Source organism: Dasypus novemcinctus, chromosome 7 (genome assembly GCF_030445035.2).
Source record: "Dasypus novemcinctus isolate mDasNov1 chromosome 7, mDasNov1.1.hap2, whole genome shotgun sequence".
In the NCBI taxonomy this organism is placed as follows: domain Eukaryota; kingdom Metazoa; phylum Chordata; class Mammalia; order Cingulata; family Dasypodidae; genus Dasypus; species Dasypus novemcinctus.
This window is the reverse complement of record NC_080679.1, coordinates 84,620,117-84,639,725: the sequence shown is the minus strand read 5'-3', so window position 1 is coordinate 84,639,725 and position 19,609 is coordinate 84,620,117. Positions and strand designations below refer to the sequence as shown.

General features: G+C 38.1%; 1 pseudogene; it reads left to right on the top strand.

Moving 5' to 3' along the window:
- Nucleotides 1–695: 695 nt before the first annotated feature.
- LOC111765572 (ELL-associated factor 1-like) lies at nucleotides 696–7,378 on the top strand (annotated as a pseudogene).
- The last annotated feature ends 12,231 nt before the right edge of the window (nucleotides 7,379–19,609 follow it).

Genomic DNA, 19,609 nt, shown 5'->3' with positions numbered 1-19,609 from the left:
CATTGCTGGTGACCCCAGGTTCTTAGAGCAAGTGCTCTAAGAAAAGCCGAGGATTCTAGCCAAAGCTTTACATTTTAATCCAATGCCCCACAAAGTGTGAGCCAACACAGAAGTGTTAAAACTGGAAATGGCCTCTCTCCACTGTTTCCTCTAGCAAGGAGGAAGGATGTGTAGATGAAAGACTTCACAGCCTGACAAAGAAGATGGGCTGAATCTAAGATGGTGCCCTTCTTGATACTTCCTTTTTCTTCGAGCTTAGAGAAAGTCCAGAGAAAGGGCCTTGTCCAACGTCTTGGCCAAAAAAGGAAGAAATATCCTCAAAGGTTAATACTGAGCAATATAGCAAGCTTGATCTCTGTCTCTTCTCTTGGCTTCCCCAACCCTCCTAGCCTATAATGAAGGTGAACTACCTTGGATTTTTTTTTTTTTAAGATTTATTTATTTATTTAATTTCCCCCCCTCCCCTGGTTGTCTGTTCTTGGTGTCTATTTGCTGCGTCTTGTTTCTTTGTCCGGTTCCGTTGTCGTCAGCGGCAGGGGAAGTGTGGGCGGCGCCATTCCTGGGCAGGCTGCTCTTTCTTTTCACGCTGGGCGGCTTTCCTCACAGGCGCACTCCTTGCACGTGGGGGATGCGGGGGACACCCTTGCGTGGCACGGCACTCCTTGCACGCATCAGCGCTGCGCATAGCCAGCTCCACACGGGTCAAGGAGGCCCGGGGTTTGAACCGCGGACCTCCCATATGGTAGACGGACGCTCTAACCACTGGGCCAAAGTCCGTTTCCCCTACCTTGGATTTTCTGGGAACCCAGAAACAACCCGGCCATTCATCTAAATATCGAAGAGACTCTTATCCAGAAGGCTTATTATCACCTGGTAGGGTACCTAAGCTTCTGCTCCTTCTCTGCAAAGCAATGCTGTGAAAGTCATTAAACTATGTCTACTCATTCCAACATAAGTTGAGTGCTTAACTGCAACTTTATGTAGACTGTATTTAATTTCTATTCTAGTTCCTACAACAATTACAAACTTCTTCTTTTCTTTGCAGACTGTAAATTCCTCTCAAAACTCTCTCATTCTTAGGAGACACTTTGACCCGATAATTGCAGGATCTTACAAAATGAATATCCTCAGTGTTCCTCTTTCAACTGGAAAGCAAATCTTTATATTCTTTTATTCCCCCCCTTTTACTTTCTTTATTAGAGTGTACTGTTTTCTCCTCTAGATCCATAATCTAATATTCTGTTGGTTATCCCCTTTATCTCTCATGCCTTGAACTTCTCTCTCTCATTTGTACATTTCTCCAACATCTACAAAACATGTTCCAATATACACAATGTTATGAATAAAAAATAAGACATCTCTCCCTGTCCTCTAGGTATTGTGTCTACATATCACTCCTTTAATTGCAAACCTTTCAAATGAAACATTTTTCCTTTTTTATGACATCAATCTCAATAACATAAAAATTACATGAATTATTGTATGGACAAAGTCTCCTCATCTCATACATTATATTCTATTGTGAGACATGGATCTGCCAAAAGAAGAAAACATATATACATATTTAAGAAAATTATGCCTTTAAAATTCGGGTTTGACACCTGTGCATTTGTGTTGTTTTGTTGCTTCACATTAGGATTAATTCTTTATAATATTTTAGATGTTTTGTGGAATAAAGTCTTTAAATGAAACCTTTCTGACTCTGTGGCAGTTTTGGCTTTCACCTTTGCATATATTATATATGGCAGGCATATTTAATGTAAATACCTCACAGGTAGATGAAAAAGAATGATTGTACAATTGACTACTTACCTTTGAGGATGATGTTTGAGACATTTTATTTTTAAAAGAAATTATTTGGATTAAAAATAAACATATCTTCTCACTGTCAGACTAAATGTACTAATAAAGAAGTAAATTCCTAGTCCCAAAATATGGACATACAATGGAATTGATGGAAAATAAAATAATAGCCTTGATTAACTACACTACCAGAAAAAAATATTTCATTATTGTCTTTACCAAATAGGAAAAAATAATATGTAGAGAGAAATTTTATTTCTTAGTATCCACAGATAGAAAGAAAAATTCTGTTAAGAATACATAAACTGTAAATGACATTTAACAGATACAACATGTGAAAGTGTCTTCAATGCACTATTTCCAATTTGCTTAGACAACTTGAAAGTAAAATATCAAGATAAGTGCCCGTAACTTGCCCCAGAATGGCCAAGCTTTAAAGAGAAACCATATTTTCTGATTTAACTTATTACTACTGATTCACAAGGGAGAAGCTGCATTCCAATATGTATTTTCAAAATAACACATCATACCCTAAAAACAACAAAATACATCTAAATCGTTTATAAACTAAGGAAGAAAAATGGTACTAAAACAATCATAATTCACATGCAAACATATCCATTGTAGTTCATATTGGCACCCTAAAATATGAATAGTTTTCTCTGCAATGTCTAATAAGCTGTTAGACATTGATTAAATATCCCATCTAGTATATTTTATCTCTAGACATTTTGATTTTTTTTATATATTGAATATCTATGCTTAACGTTTTGAATATATAGAATGCTGTTTTAACTCTTTAAATCTTTGTCTATTTCTAATATCTGTGCCAGTCTGGGTCAATTTTGACTGATTTTTCCATTATCAGTCAAGTTTCCTGTTTCTCTACATGCCTGAAAATGTTTATTGGATGCTAAACATTGTTACATTTACCTCCTTGGATGCTGGACATTTTTTATTCCTATAAAAATGGGGTGCACTTAAGTTACTTGGGAAAAAAAGTCTGATCCTTTGGTTCTTGTTTTTAGCAGGATTTGTTAAGTGAGACTAAAGCAGTCCTCAGTCTAGAGCTAATTATCCCTCACTACTGAGGCAAAACTCTAAATGACCTGTGAACCATAACATTTTCAAGTATAATTGGTGGAAGCAGGCACTATTCTCAACCTATATGAGAACTGGGCACTATTAAATATAACTCTTTGGGTAGGTGTTTTTTTGGTTGTTGTTTTAGTTTTTTTCCCCGGCCTCTGACATTTCCTCCCACTTATATGCTGATCAGTACTGAGCTCAGTCTTTAAGGGGGCTCTCTACAGATCTTCAGTGTTCCCTCTCTGTGCAGGTTTCTCTTCCTCTGCACATTATTGTGCAAATTCTAGCACCCTGGCCTCCCTAGATTCCAAGCTCTATTTGCTCACCTTGAGGACTGTGCTTCGTTCTGCCTGGATGCCCCTTGCTTGAAACACAACCGGGAGACTCTCAAGACAGTAACATGGGGAAATCATAGGACTTAACCTCATTTATACTCTGACTTTCAGGAATCATTGCATTTTTTGCCTGATTTTAAAAATATGGTGTCTTTAAATTTTGGTGTGTGTCATATGCTTTATTCGTTTTTGTTATTTCAGGTTGCAAAGTACTCTACTTTCCTATTACTCCATGTTGGCCAGAAGCCAAAGTCGGAATTACAAAAGGATACTTTTTTTTAAGTAGATGATGTTGGCAAAATTGTCTTACTATTTGGAGTAAAAGGAGGCTGGATACCTACAAAACATTTATCTACTGATCAATCCTATGCCAAAGAAAGACAATCAGGTATCTTCTGGATCCTTATGGGGTATACAGGAAGTACAACATAACACATAGAATAAACTTGATAATAATCTTGTGGATATATAAGTGAATATTCTTGTTCTTAGGAAATGTACATGGCAGTATTAAATGTTAAAGAGTGTAATGTATACAAACTATGCTCAAGTGTTTAGAAAATAGATCTATGGAGAGATAGATAGATGAATAATATATATATAGCTTGATATATTGATGATGGCAGACATATAGAATGATATGGCAAATGTAGCAAAATTTAAAATTGGTGGAGCTGGGTATTGGAAGAATAGGGATATGTTGGAGTTCTCTATGTGAGGTTAGGTATTATTTTTTGTAACTTTCCTGTAAGTATAAAGGTATTTTAAAATTAAAAGTTTAAAATTAAAAAAAATAACACATTTGAAGTGTGCTTGCAATAAAATGTAACAAATCTAATTAAGGCTCTAGATTTCATTTGAAATTTTTAGAAAACACAGAAGACAGAGGAATTTTTAGTGACATGAAATGTATGCCATAAGTAAAAATCAAAATGTGGGAAATTCTGTAAGACAAGCTATTTTCTTTCACAAATAAATTACAACACAAGGAAAGGGAGGGAGGCATTGTGATAAAATAAATGCATGAAACTAGATGTAAGAGACTCAAAAACCAAATACAATTTTATGGACTTTATTTGGATTCTGATTTGAATAAATAAACAAAGAAAATAACTTTGAAATAAATAGGAAAATTTGAAATCTGACAGGATATTTGATTACATTGGGAATGTTTTAGGTTTGATAGTGATATTGTTTTGTTTTTAAAAGTCTTGATTTTTCAGTATATACTGAAGTATTTATGGATGAAATGATATGATACCTGGTATTTACTTCAAAGAAATCCTGTGGCTGGGAGTGAAGAATGAATAGAAGGGGTATAAGTAAAACAAGACCAGTGATTCATGGATAACCTTTGAAGATAGGTAATTGTTCATGGAGAGTCATTATGCTATTATATTTTCTTTTATATAAGTTTGACATTTTCCATATAAAATTAATTTATTCCAGGAAATTATCATGCATGCTGATATGGGTATTTATTGCAGCATTGTTTGTGCTTCTGGGAAGCTAGAAGCAGCTTAATACACCTCATTGGAGGAATATATACTTAAGCTGTGTAGATGCACACAATTTTAAGATGGTCTCCTAGGTGGTTGTATTTTTTAAAACAGTTCTATAATTTGGAGGTATATATCGAAGTACTTGATGGTAACAAGTGGCAAAAGGCATGAATTTTGGGATTTTATTTAAAAACCTGCAGCAAATAAAGAGGTTATATGAAAAACTAACTGGCAATTTTTGATAATTTTATAAACATGATGAATACACAGTGTCCATCATATTTGCTGGAAATTTTCCATGAAAAATATGAAGAACTATTTGCCTAGGAGGGTGGAGGTAAATGGGAGTGGGGCATAGGATAGCTATATATATATATATATATATATATATATATATATATATATATATATATAAACAGGTTTAGTAAATTTCTGCCTTTAGTAAAAATCCTGCTTTTATTAACCATATCAGTCAAGGTCCCAGGAAGAAATTAATAGCATATTCAAACAGGGTGTTTAGAGAGGATGTAATTAGGAACCATTTACCAAAATCAAGGGAAACCAATAAAAGGTGGTTATCTTAGTTTGGGTTCCTGCAAAATTAGATTCTGAGATGAGGACTTGGTGTAAACAGTTTGAGAAGTGATCTCAGGAAACCCAAGTAAAGAAGTAGGGAAGTGAGACCGAGAAGAAAGAAAGCTCAATAAGCAACTAATCCATGAGATAGCTGCCATTGTGATCAATGGAAGGTCAATCCCACTTCAGATGTGTCTAATATTTACAAGGAAATATGAAGGGCCTAAAATAATGAAAGACAATTTTTAAAAGAACAAAGTTTGAATATTTACTATGATTTTAAATTTAACTATAAGCCAGAGTAATCAAGACAAGACAATTTAATATTGGCATATATATAAATATATATGGCAATGGAACAGAATAGTCCAGATATAGTCTCAAATAATATGATCAACTGATTTTTTACAAAGGTGACCAATGAATTCAATGAGGAAAAGAAAATGTTTTCTACAAATTATGCTTCAATAACTATATCCATGAGGATACAAGTAAGCATTGACCCTACATCAAAAAATTTTAACTAAAAACGGATCATAGCCATAAAATGTAAGACCAAAAGTAATAAAATGTCTAGAAGAAACCATAGGATGAAATCTTCGTGACCTTGGCAAAGCCAAAGTTTTCTTAAAAACAATGCAGAATCCTTGATTATAAGAAGAAAAAATAATTAACTGTACTTCACCAAAATAACAAACTTTGGTCTTTGAAAGACTCCATTTGAAAAATGAAAGTGCAAGCCCGATACTAGGAAGAAACATTCACAAGACATATATTAGACAAAAGACTTGTATGAAGAGAATATGAATAATTCTTACGACCCAATAATAAGGAAACAAATAATCTCATAAAAATTAGCATCAAACAATATTTATGAACGGCCAGTAAGCATATGGAATGATACTCACCATTATTAATCAGCAAAAATGGCAAAATAAAACCACAATGAGATAACATTATATATCCATGAGAATGGATCAAAGTAAACAATCTACCATATCAAATGTTAGTGTGGATGTGGAGTAACCAGAACTCTCTTATATTACTAACATAAATATAAAATAGTATAACCACTTTGGAAGACCATTTGACAGCTCCTTAACAATGTTCAACATGTATCTACCATCTAATAGCCATACTGCTCCTAGGGTTGACCAGAGAGAATTGAAAACATGTTTGCACAAAGAACTGTATACGAATAGTCACAGAAACTATTTGTAATAGCAAAAAACCTGGGGACAACCCATATGTTTATCAATGATGAATGGCTAAACAAAATTGGGGTATATTTGTTCAATGGAATACTTCCTAGCAAAAACAAACAAAAAAGAAAGAAAGAAACACCTGTTATATGCCACAACATAGATTCAAAATTTCAAAACCCTTACGTGGGCTTTGGTTCCGGGCGCCGCTGGGCCCCGGGAGCTGCGCGTGAGCACCGCCTTCCCGGAAGCCGCCCCCGGAAGCCCCCGCGGCGGCCACACTGGCAGGCGCCTGCGCGGAGGCTGCTCCCGCACGCGGCCGGGAAAGGCCCTCGAACCAGCTGCTGCACCGCAAGGACCGCTGTCTGCAGTTAGGGGAGAGGTTGGAGACGAGGCGTGGGCTTCCTTCCACACCCTTCGCTAGCTGAGGGGAACAGTAAAATCCACGCCCCGATGGAACAGCAGCCCACTCCTCCCTGCAGCCATCGCCGCCGCCGCCACCACCGATACCATTCAGAGCTCCAAGGAAGCCTCCAGTTGAACCTAAACCCTCTCCCTTGAAAGATAACACCTCAACTGAACCTCAGCTGGATTACACCAAAAGAGCTGAGGGCCGAAGTGGACATGGTTGAGCAGATGAGCAGCGGCGGAGCAGCTCCTCAGTTCCGAGAGCTCCAGCAGCGATGATGACTGCTCCAGCTGCAGAGGCGAGGTCAGGGCGCCGGGCTCTGCTCGCGGCCTTCACACCAGCGGCCCACAGCAGCGGCCCGGCCACCAAGGCGCCAGCCGGCAGCAAGGAAGCAACCAGCTTATGAACACCCTCAGAAATGACTTGCAGTTGAGTGAGTCTGGCAGTGACAGTGATGACTAGAGACGGATCTTTCGAAATCTACTTTCTGGGGTACAGATATGCTGGAGACCCGACTGCGGCGGCTTGCTCGGTCGGTAGAGGTGGGGTCTGGCTGCGGACGAGGGGTCGGTCCAGCTCTGGACGAGGGGCTGGTCCCGCTTGGGATGAGGGGTCGGTCCCGCTTGGGACGAGGGGTCGGTCCGGCAGCAGACGAGGGATCGGTCTCACAAGGGGTTGCGCGGTTCGGCTGACGGGGTCGCCCGGAGAAGCAGGCGACGAACTGGGGACAAGGGAGGCCAGGCCCTTGTCGGGGGCTCTCAGGACTGGAGGGCACACGGCAGAAGAACTACCGCGGAGACAAGGTAAACAGGCAAGTCCACTTTATTGAGGGAGAGGCAACAGTTTTATAGGGGCTGGGGAAGGCTGATTGGTCGAAGCCACGCCCTGTTCTGATTGGTTGCCGGTGAAAGGTCAGTGGGCGGTACTGGACGGGGGAGGGGTGGTGGTTAGGGATTGGCTGTCGCTGTTGCTGGGGGAAGGGGCAGGGTTTAGGGATTGGTGGCTGCTGTTGCTGGGGTGGAGGGCAGACTTGAGTTTCCCGCCCACGCCTGGCTGTTGGTGCTGTCGGGGGAGGGGAAAAGGGCAGACTGGAATTTTCCGCCCACGCCTGGCTGTTGCTGCTGTCGGGGGAGGGGAAAAGGGCAGACTGGAATTTTCCGCCCTGCGCCTGCGCAGGGAGAAAGAAGAAGAAGGGTGCCGCCCCACAGGCATCGTGTGGTGCCATCCGGGAGGAGGGGCGGCCGCGGAAGCATGGCTGCCGAGAAGGGGAGACCCGAGGGCACTCTGCGCCCATGCCGAGCTTCCTTCAGGGGTGGCGGTGAGTCCGACCAGCCACCCTATTATGGGGGCAGCGGCTTGGCCTGCCGCGGCTGCTCCCCCGCCAGGCCAGCAAAGCACACTTCAGCCCGAGGGGTGACTGCACCCGACTACTTTAGCATGGAGTCCATTGCCCAGAGGAAAATGTTGCAGATCAGGGACTGTAGTAGGAGTTTGAGGCTCTGGAGCTCTCAGATATTCAAATCTTTAACTTGGAGGTGATGGGTGATTTTCTCATATGTTTTTTGAACAACCTCCTATTTCAAAGTTTAAGTAGATGTATAGAAGACCTAACAGAATCATTGCCCTATTTGGTTAATGTTGTTAATGGAAAACTGTACGCTCATCTAGGTTACTCAAAGGCTGTCTTCCCTAAATTAGTGATTCGATTTTAAACCTCAGTTTGGCCAGGGGATTGTACAGTGAAATGATACAGTCTTTCAGAGGTAGAAGAGGAAATGAAACCTCAAACTACAACACAGAAGATTGCTAAAACCACTTTAAATTGCTAACACAAAGTGGTAAGGAAGTTTTGTCTGACCCAGCCCGACAAGCCTGTATAGAACTACACTTCAAGACAGAGTCCTTGAGTGCCAGCTGGCTGAGACCCTAGCCATCTGCTAGTTCAACCTCCTCAGAAACAGGAAAGTGAAGCACACAGCTGGTTGGTGGCAGGTCTTCTGCCTCCAGTTCAGCCTTTACCCACTGCTCTCTCCTTTGAATCTCATTTGTTGGAGCCAGAGCTGCTTATACATGGGACTTTATTTATTTATTTTTTAAAAAATTTATTTATTTATTTCTCTCCCCTTCCCCCCCAGTTGTCTGTTCTCTGTGTCTATTTGCTGCATCTCCTTTGTCTGCTTCTGTTGTCAGCAGCACAGGAATCTGTGTCTCTTTTTGTTGCATCATCTTGTGTAAGCTGTGTGTGCGGCGCCATTCCTGGGCAGGCTGCACTTTCTTTCATGCTGGGTGGCTCTCCTTACAGGGTGGGCGCATTCCTTGCATGTGGGGCTCCCCTATGCAGGAGACACCCCTGTGTGGCAGGGCACTCCTTGCACGCATCAGCACTGCGCATGGGCCAGCTCCACATGGGTCAAGGAGGCCCAGGGTTTGAACCGCGGACCTCTTATGTGGTAGACGGACGCCCTAACTACTGGGCCAAGTCTACTTCCCATAAAGATGGGACTTTAAATGTACGCTGGACCTTTAAATGGATTCCAAAAGACAAAAGTGCTAGGTCCTTCCAGCTCAAATTCAGTCCCTAAATGTGTGAGGCTGGGTGAACAGTTTAAACCACCTGCCTCTGTGTTGACACGTGTAACACAATTATATTGGGGCTTTTAGTTCCACATAGATCCATTCTAAGTGTTCTTCATTGATTGGCTTTTAGAGGGTGGAGAGTGGGAAAGAGGTGTAGTGAAGAAACCTCTCTGAGCAGTAAGTTTCCAGAAACCAGGCTCTAGATAGGAGTGCTGTAGTATGAAATGAGCACCTTCTTTGATATGAGGTGTTTCAGTTCATGTTTTTGTTCCACTGTTTGTGCCTGACTTCCAGATTGATCTGTATTTTTATATACATTTAGAAGAAAGTCACAAGATTGCCTCTGCAGTGTGCAGTTTCTGAACGATTCTGTTGTTGCAGGAAACTGGCCGCTAGTAAATGTACCATTTGAGTGAATCTTTGAGAAATCATCCAATAATTAGTATGGAGTAGCCCGTTTCTTTGCTTTGGATGTCTATGTTCTGTGAAATTTCCATCTTCTATGGTTCAAGGGGTATCAAGACACTAAAAATGATTTTCCTTCTCCAGGTCCTCCCATGTATGGTCCCTCCCTATCCAGCTAGTGAGAGAAACATTCTGGACCTAGAAAAGGAATGAATGATCCATGGTGGGGGCTTTGTTTAGAGTTGGGCCGTACAGAGTCAACTCTGTTTTGTCCACACAGTGACCCCGATGAGCTAGAGATGCGAGCAGGATGCCGGGATCCATTGTCAGACAGCAGGCTCCTGCCACTCTATCCAAGCGTAAGTTATAGGTACACCCCAGTGCCTGTGTTGGATCCTTAGGCCATCATGAGCTTTCAGTGGATTCAATGGCATGTAGGAACTTTTAAATATTGAATTAATAATTGATTTATAATTCTTTTGTAATGACAACATCTCAGGAAAGGTGCTTGAATTGTTACTAGATGTAGCAATTGTTTCACTGCTCTTAACTTGCTCAAGCTGAGGTAGGTTCCACAAATTTGAACTAAAAGTATCTATTTAAGCCTCTCTTTATTTTTATTTTTTCTTTTTCTCCCAAAGCCTTGATTTATGTAAACAGAACTGTGGATTTTAGCATGTCGGATCAAGATGTTTTTTAATATAGTAAGTGCCTGTGTGTGGCCCTGGGCTTGGTGAGTCAAGCTCCCCAAGCTTCAGACCCTCTCTCTTTTCATCCGTCCTGCTTGACTGCAGGTTACTCTTTACACTGCTTCACTTTTGGTCTCTGCACAAATCCTTTTATGGTACTCTTTTCCCCCATCCCCTAGCTTTATTCACCAGAGAAAAGAATCTTTTCTTCTTGGAAATTGAGACTTTGGCCTCACAGACTACTTCTCACGAGTACCCTTGTGCCAGCCAAACTGGACTGTTCTCCCTGCTTCTGTGCCTTCTGTCAGGCTGCTTCCTCGGCTGGCCTGCGGGGCCCTTCTCCCCCTCCACATTCCACTCCCGAGACTCCATAGGGATGCCTTCAGGGGCTCTTCCCCTGCTGGTTTCAATCCAGACAGAGTGTCCTACATACTCACCTTCCTCTTGCTTGAACTCTGGTTGGTGTGAATCTCTTAAAAACAGGGATTATCATTCTCACCTCTGTTCCCTTGGGTGTCCACAGGACTAGACATTCAGATGCTTAGAGTCTGGCAGGGAAGAGACAGAGCACTGTGCAGTGGAGTGCAGCTGTTAGGCACAGGCAGAGAAAACATTACAGGCACTGAGAGACAATTGAAAACCATCCATGCCAATAGTCACAATTTTGCAGTCTAACTGAACTGTTAAAATTACTCTGTATTTGCTCTATACAATGTCTACCATAAGGTGGGTTATTTAGATGAGATGTGAAGATTTAAGTCCAAAGTGTCTGAGGGGCCATGGCAAGCCCCAGTAAAGGCATAATTTGAGGAAAACAATATAAATAAACTAGAGATTTGTAATAAAATAAAATTTTAAAAACAATTATGTGGAAGAAAAGAAGCCTGTAAACACAAAGGGTTCATATATTAATATAAAATTTTAGAAGATGCAACTCACCTATAATGTAGTAACAAGATGAGTGATTGCTTAAGGAGAGGAGTGATAAGAGGATTGATTACAAAGGGGCACAAGGGAGCTTCTGGGGATGATAGGTAGGTTTGTTATCTTGATAGTGGCAATGATTTCATGATTGCAAAAACATTAAAACTGATCAAATTATTGAACACTTCATCTATTTTCAGTTTATTTTATTTCAATTATAACCCAATCAAGTTGTAAATAAAAGCTGTAGCTACTAATTTAAATATAATTGAAAGTAATTACAGCCCCAAGAGAAAATGGGTAGGTACAATTGTTAGGGGATGTGCAGTTTAAGCACAAAGCTTAGAATTTTATTAAGTAAGGTAAATTATAAGCAGCAGGTGGATCTCCAGAGCAACAATTAGAGCACCATTACCACCAAACCCCTTTGCATACTTAGACCATTCTAGTATTACAAAAAGAATCCTGCACCTCTAATGACCAGTAAAATAAAAAGCAGCAGGGATTGTGAGCCATGGGAATGAAAGAAAATCTCTCAACTTAAAAAAAATTTTTTTAAGATATTTTATAATACATATTTACATGTATATGATAATAAATCTCCCAGATGTATTTCTGCCTCCAAAATATATCTGACTCACCCACTCTTCCTCTCTTCTACAAGTCTCTTCCCTGGGACACCGTTGCGTCCTCTGGCTACACTCAGAACCTCCTTTTTTGCTCTCCCACTTATTTTTTTTCTTCTTCCTATCTAATTTCAAGGCAGTCACAAGGAACTTTTTTGAAACTAAAGCTCTTCATTTTGTTGCCCTATTTTCAAAATTGGCATAATAAACTCACCTTGTAGTGTTTTGTAAGGATCAGAGGGATATAAAATTCCTGGCATATGATAGCTATTCACTAAATAGTTGTCATTATTCAACTTCAGTCTTGTAAAGAACGTCTTCAAAATACAGGATTTTGGACATTGCTTTTCTTGTAGGCCATCAGCACTCACACATATGAACTCAAACTAAGGATTCCTGTCTTTCTTCTGGACTGGAATTGCTTTATCTAGTTGATGTCCAAAACTCTCTTCTCAATTTTCAGTAAACTCTACACCTTGACCAGGATATATGGGATTTGTTACCAAGTGTTGTATACAAAAGCAAATCTGTAAAATACAGTCTAGGATTCTTTCCTAATAATGTAATCAAAACAGGACAACTGCTTCAGTTTATAGTTGAATTAAGAATTGAAATTTTGACATGGTACTTAAACTTTTAAAAATTTCCATTATGAAAGGTTTCCTAAATGTGAATGAAAATCTAAAGCTACCATTGCTATCTATCACTACTTTATTTATCGTTTTCTTCAGAGGCCAGAAAATCCTTGCTTTAAAAGTTTGCTTCCTGATAAATATGATCCTTCAAATTGTCTATCACTTGTTGGAGTAGACCATCTGTGCTTCGATATTGGTGTTCCTCATTTTAACTATTTTAGCTAAAAAATCCATAGATAGAAAATCGGGTTTTGTGATGTATTATTAACAAATTGTTACTTTAGATTGAAACAGAAGTACCTGCTGTCCAATTCTTAAGATCTTTAAGTTTCCCTAAAAATATCCATACTTCTATTTTGTTTCAGAGTCTACATATATACAGTAGTAATTTGCAAAAGACCCAGTCTGCCTAAGAATATTTTGGCTATCTGAAAATGCCATTATTTTATGCTAATGATGCATTACCACAGTAAGCAATAATTAATTATTCATATGACATATGACTGCTTGATAAGGCACCCAGTATAATGGGGTCACTACAATTTAGCAGCTAGTGTAAACACAGTATTTCTTTGGAGTGAACTCTTTTATTTCAGAATTGAATTTCACTGACATTTTGCATATGTTATTTAGGTATGGAAATATTTTGCCAGTTTTGCCCTATGTGAAACTTAGAAATTATGTGATCGAATATTTGTTTATAGATTAATTTTTAAATTATTTACTGCTTTCATGAAAAAGGTTCTTTCTCTTGTAATTTTAATGGAAGTGATGCTATTCATTTTAAACTCGTTTATAAGTACCATAAGTACCAAATTTTAATATCTGAGTTGGTTTTTTACAAGAAACACTATCAAGAACTTCCCTCAAAAACAAAAGTGATTTCATTGTTTCTAACATTCAAATTGAATATTTCCGGGGAAAAGAAAACCAAAAAGCCCACAAAGAAATAAAGAGTAGTAAACTCCCCCAGCCATATTTGCCAGAAGAGCACCCCACCATTGTAGTTTTAACCACAGACCTACATATCCCGAGTTCACCTGCTCCTTCCTCTAACCCTCCCCCTAGTTCCTTATATAGTCCAACCCAAGCCCCTGCAACTTACTCCCGCTCACATTCCAGCACCATCAAACCCAGTCACCTCACTGCACCACTATTACCCCCATCTCCTGTCCAACCATCTGCTTCCACCTTCTCATGGACTTTGCCCAAATTGAAAATTGGTTCAGCACCCTCTCACCTTTCTATCTCCTGATAACCTATATTCCAGACTCTAGCTCTGTGAGTCTGCTTAATTTGTTTAAGTCGTATTGTTGTGGAATTTAAGAGAAGTTCAATTAATTGAGTATAGAGAGGCCAGGACTCAGGAATGATTTTGAGAAGGAAAAAATGGTTTATTGACGGCCGGCCGGACTCGGGAGCTTTCAGTTTGAATCCCGAGCCCGGAACAAGATTTTCAAACGTCTTTTATACAGAGAGGAAAGGCCAAATGGTCCCTTTGTTTCAGTTCTCAGTAGGCTTCAATTAGCATATATCTCTTTCACATCTTAGGTAAGCTTTTAGCAAGGACTCCAGACATTTTAGATAAGCCTTGGTTTTTGCATTTCCCCTAAATACTTAAAGTTTATAGCCCTTGCTTTGTTAAACATTTCCTGGGACTGGAGCCTGCTGGTCCCTAAGAGCAGGACTGCAGCCTCTTACCGTTTCACACCCACAAGTCAAACAACTTAGTTATTTCTGAAGAGACACAAGTCAAACAGCTTAGTTATTTCTGAAGAGACAAAGAGCCTTCCACCCATAGCCCACATCAGTATAAGTGAGGTCATTTAATATTTGTCTTTCAGAAACTGGCTTAGTTTACTTAACATAAGGTCTTCAAGATTCATCCATGTTGCCCCATGTGTTAATACTGTATCCCTTCTTATACCTGATTAATATTCCATTGCATGATACACCACAGTTTGCTTATCCATTCATCTGTTGATAGATACTTGAGTTGCTTCCAACTTTTGGCAATAGTGAATAGTAATTAGAAGGCTAATAGTTCTGTAAGCCTTATTATGAAATAGTGACCCCAAGTAACCCTTAGTTTCCATTTCCCAGATGCAACAACTTTCAATCCTCTTGCCTTATATAGATATATATTTTTTTAATTTTCTTAGCTCTAGAAATTGTTAATTGATTTCCAGCATGGAAGATGAGAATTTAACCATAAGTTAGACAACACCCATCCTTTCCAACCAACACAAAATTGTATATCTCCAATATCTGGATCCACCCATCCACTAAATATTTGTGAATCATTCTTTTAGGCAAACAAATATTCAATGGTTAGATCATGATGATTACATTATCACTATTCCTATGTTCTATGTAATGGATCATGATTATTTTTTCTTTGGGATACAGCTTATTTTTACACTAAAGGTAATATTTATATTGTTTTTCATTTGTTGGTGTTCTTTACCACTTACTCAGCTCCTATCTCTCCCCCAGTTATCTGCATTTTTGTCAATATGTTCAAGTACCTTATCGGTCTCTTAAAGTTTTATGGCCTGCCCTCCATACCTTGAACACAGCTCTCATTCTGGCATCTCTATTCACCATCATCTTGGGGATTCTCTACCTGTTTCATGAGCTAAAGCTCTTGCTTCCTGGATTCCATTTCTTCTTTCTTGATTTACTCACTCCTTCAGGTCCTGAGAAATGATATATAGATAGTAAATATTTTAAACATCACAAATCTGGCTTTATACATTACATGTAATTAATAATGTGTATATAAAAGTCTAGGATGGTAGCCCTTTTCTCTCATAATTTGAATGTTGTACTCCATTGTCTTTTAGTGTCTAGCATCACAATAAAGAATTTCATGACCATTTGGATTATTGGTTCTTTTTTATTTGACCTCTACATTGCTTTTTTAAAAATTCAGCTGTGGGATGTTCTCATTTTCTCCAATATTTTGATATTTCATGATGATATGCTTTAGTGTGGGTCAATTTTTTTTTACTGATTGCATTTTAGTTGAATACAGAAATTCTGTACAATTCTGCATCATTCTTTGATAATTTTATTCTCTCCAATTTCTCTAGCTCTCTTTTCTTATACCATTTGCTTTTGAGCAATACTGGTATAATATTAAAAGCATTTTCCCCATATTTCTATTCTGTTCTCTATCTTTGCCTAATGATTCCTGATAATTGATATTTAAAGATCGAACATCAAAAAGAGGGTTGGAATCTCTGCAATAGTGAATGAGGATTGTCAATGAAGAACTTTACTGGCAGAGCTCTTTTATTAGGGAAGCCAGATGTTGGTGACTTTAGGTGTTTCTTTTTGGCTGCTCAATTTACCCAGATTGAAATTTGTTTATTTCTTCATGGAGAGAATACAACAAGCCTTGTTGTCTGCATTCTGGCCTGCAAATTGGGGAAGAAACCTGGAAATTGAAGAATAAGAGAAACAACCGAAATAAAAACTACTTTAAATGATTTGAGTGTCCTAAAGAAATTAGCTGCAAAACAAATATAAATCAATAGATTTTTATATAAGGGCAATAAACATTAGAGCTTAAAAAAAATTATTCATGGGGAGCAAGTGTAGCTCAGTTGTTTGAGCACTGGCTTCCCATGTACAAGGTCCTGGGTTCAATCCCAGGTATCTCCTACATAAAAAAATGATTCAAGCTTATTATCTTAGTAACTCTGCTTTTGAAATCTATTTGAAGAAAACAGAAACTTGGACAAAGATTTACATATAATAAAATTTACTTAATATTATTTTTGGTAAAAAAATTAATATTTAAATATCCAAAATTAGGATTATTGATACTGTTTATTATGTATTGTGTATAGTTGAGAATCTATTATGTAATATATACTATAATAGTATATTTTATTTACATATATGGAACCTGGTCATTTTAAACAACAGGCATCAACTTGATTTCTCATGGCTCTTACACAATTCTTTGTAACTTAAAAAGAAGAAATAAAGAAGGAAAAGAAGGAAAGGAAGGGAGGAAGGAGGGAAGGAGGGAAGGAGGGAGGGAGGAAGGGATCTTTTCTAGTTCTTCTTACTATCTTGCCCCTAGGACAGAATGCCAGAATTTCGACTCTGATATTTGCTTAATCTCAAAGCATTCAACATTTTTATTGACTTGGAGGAAACCTTATGCTGTCAGTGGTCAAGAATATGAAAGATACTGATGACTACCCAATCAATTTATACAGGACAGAAAATATTTTAAGACCTCTTTCACACACACACACACACCTAATGCTGTCCTTTATCAAAAATATTGTAAATACTAAAGAACAGAATACCAAACTCTTATGACCATAAAAATATTAAAAATTTAACTGTAAGGCATGTCTACGCCCTCTGGAAGGCATTAACCTTTAAATAAGCAGTCAGAGTGAGAAGTGCTGAATGTTTTTCCATCTTGCAAAAGGTAGAAGTAACCTGGCCAAACCAGAGCAGTGCAATTGGAGCACCTATGAAGTGTCTTTTGTTACTTACAAAGAAGAAATAAGCTATAAAGTTAAAAACCCATCAGGTTTTCTGGAATAAGTAAAACTTTTTTGTTTCGAAATTGTTAAAAAAGTTTTTTATGAAGGTTTTACAACCAAAATAGGCTATGTTTATGGTATCAAAAAAAAAAAGTACTTGAACTACTGTAAAAATAAATAAATAATCTGACTTTTAACCCTTACTGAGCAGTCAATATTGTAAAGCATACACATTATGCCCACAAATGTTATCAAGGTATACATTGTAGAGACTTCCCAATTTTGGATGATCACATGGTTACAGGTGTTTAAAATAGTTACTGCTCAGCCCTCTACCAGCTCTGCTAAATAACTCAAAGAAAAAAACTGGAGGAGAATCTTTATATACAATGTCCTCTCTACAATCTCAATAATGATCACTTTAAACTATTAACTAAAATTATCACTTTGTTTATATCTTCACATGTCCAGAATGTTTTATGAGAATTTGAAGAACCTGAATTTAATTTACTTTTCTTCCTTGCAAATAAATTACAATTATCATTAATATGCAAGTCTTAATGCAAACAAAAATAGAAAATTCCTTTTTAAGGTGTTATGCATGCATGTTTAATATATGACACCAATAAATTTTTCTAAAATTTATTGGTAATTTAAGTTAAATTTTGAAAAAATGTGATAAAGCTATGAATGAAAATGTTTATTGAATACTTTTTAAAATGCATTTGCCTTATGCCAGAAATGGCTGATACAAAACTAAATAAGATATATGAAGTGGGTATCTGATATTTTGCCAACTCAGTAATCCTTCCTCCTTCTAGAAATAACAATCATTCTTCCTTTAAGAAACTACCTTTCATGGATCTATATTGTCCTGATGATGTTGTCAATCATAGGGCAAGTCCAGTCAAGAGATGGAAAAAAAAGATAGATTCCTGACAACGTTGAAGCTTATGCCATGCCTAAGACAAAATCTGGTGTGGTTAAAGATTTACTTAAAGGAAAATTGTGGTCCTAAATTCCTGCATTATTACTCCATGAGAATACAAATTTTAGCCAGTAAGTTAGACAAAGAATAGAACAGATCTTAGCAGAGCAAGAGGAAGTAAAAACGTAGATTTTAAATGGTAATTTATTATATAAAAAATAGATAAAATGATTAGTCTAAGAGCATTTTATTCAAAGAAACAGATAAGCTTAAAATTGCATATATAATTAAATACAAATGAGAGACTATATAAATATTAGAAAGGAAAATCATAACCAATGTTGATTAAAGTTAAGGAAATTAGTTGTACGTTTAAAGATCTTGATGATATCAATACCTGGTGTTCATGGATCAGAAGAACTAACATTGATAAAAATGGCAATACAACCCACAGCAATTCAATGCAATTCCTATCAAAATCATAGCAACATTTTTAGCAGAAATGAAAAAACTGGCCCTCAAGTTCATATGGAAATGCAAGGGGCCCTGAATAGCCAAAGCAACTCTGAAAAAGAAAAACAAAGGTAGAAGACTCATACTCCTTAATTTCAAAACTTACTAAAAAGCTAAAGTAATCAAAACAGTATAGTATTCGCATAAGGATGGACATATAGACCAATGGAATAGAATTGAATATCTATAGCTAGACTGTGTGGTGGTTTGGAATTGTATGTACCCCAGAAAATCATCTTCTTAAAACTAACCAATTCCTGTGAGTGTAAACCTATTTTAAGCAGCACCTTTTGATGAGGTTACTTCAGTTAAGGCATAGCCCAGGGTGGGTCTTAATCCTCTTACTGGCGTCTTTTTTTTAGGAGGTACCAGGAATTGAACCCAGGACCTTGTACAGGGAAAGCAGGCACTCAACCACTAAGTTATATCCACCCCCCTGGGGTCTTTTATAAATGGGATGAAAGAGAGAGGCCACAGAGGCAAGAATAAACCCAGAAGAGAAGGGGGAGACAAGAAGATGCTTTTATGTGCTTTGTCATGTGGCAGAGAAGTCAAGGATCACCAGCAGTGAATCTTTGGTAAGAAAGATTCACTTTTGGTAAGAAAGCCATCCTGATGATGGCTTGATTTGGACATTTTTCTCATCCTCAAAACTGCAATTTCTGGTATTTTGCAATAGCACCTCTTTGGCTGACTAATACAATTATGGTGTCCAGGTGTTTGCTCAAGTAAGCACTGGACTGATAAGATAGTGTGGGAGTATTTTCTTAGGTGGATTTGCACCTATAGTCAGTTGACTTATCTATGGTTGATAGCACCCACAGGCAATAAAGGAGCTTGCTCTCCATAATAAGGGGAGTCTGCTCATCCAAGCAATTGGAG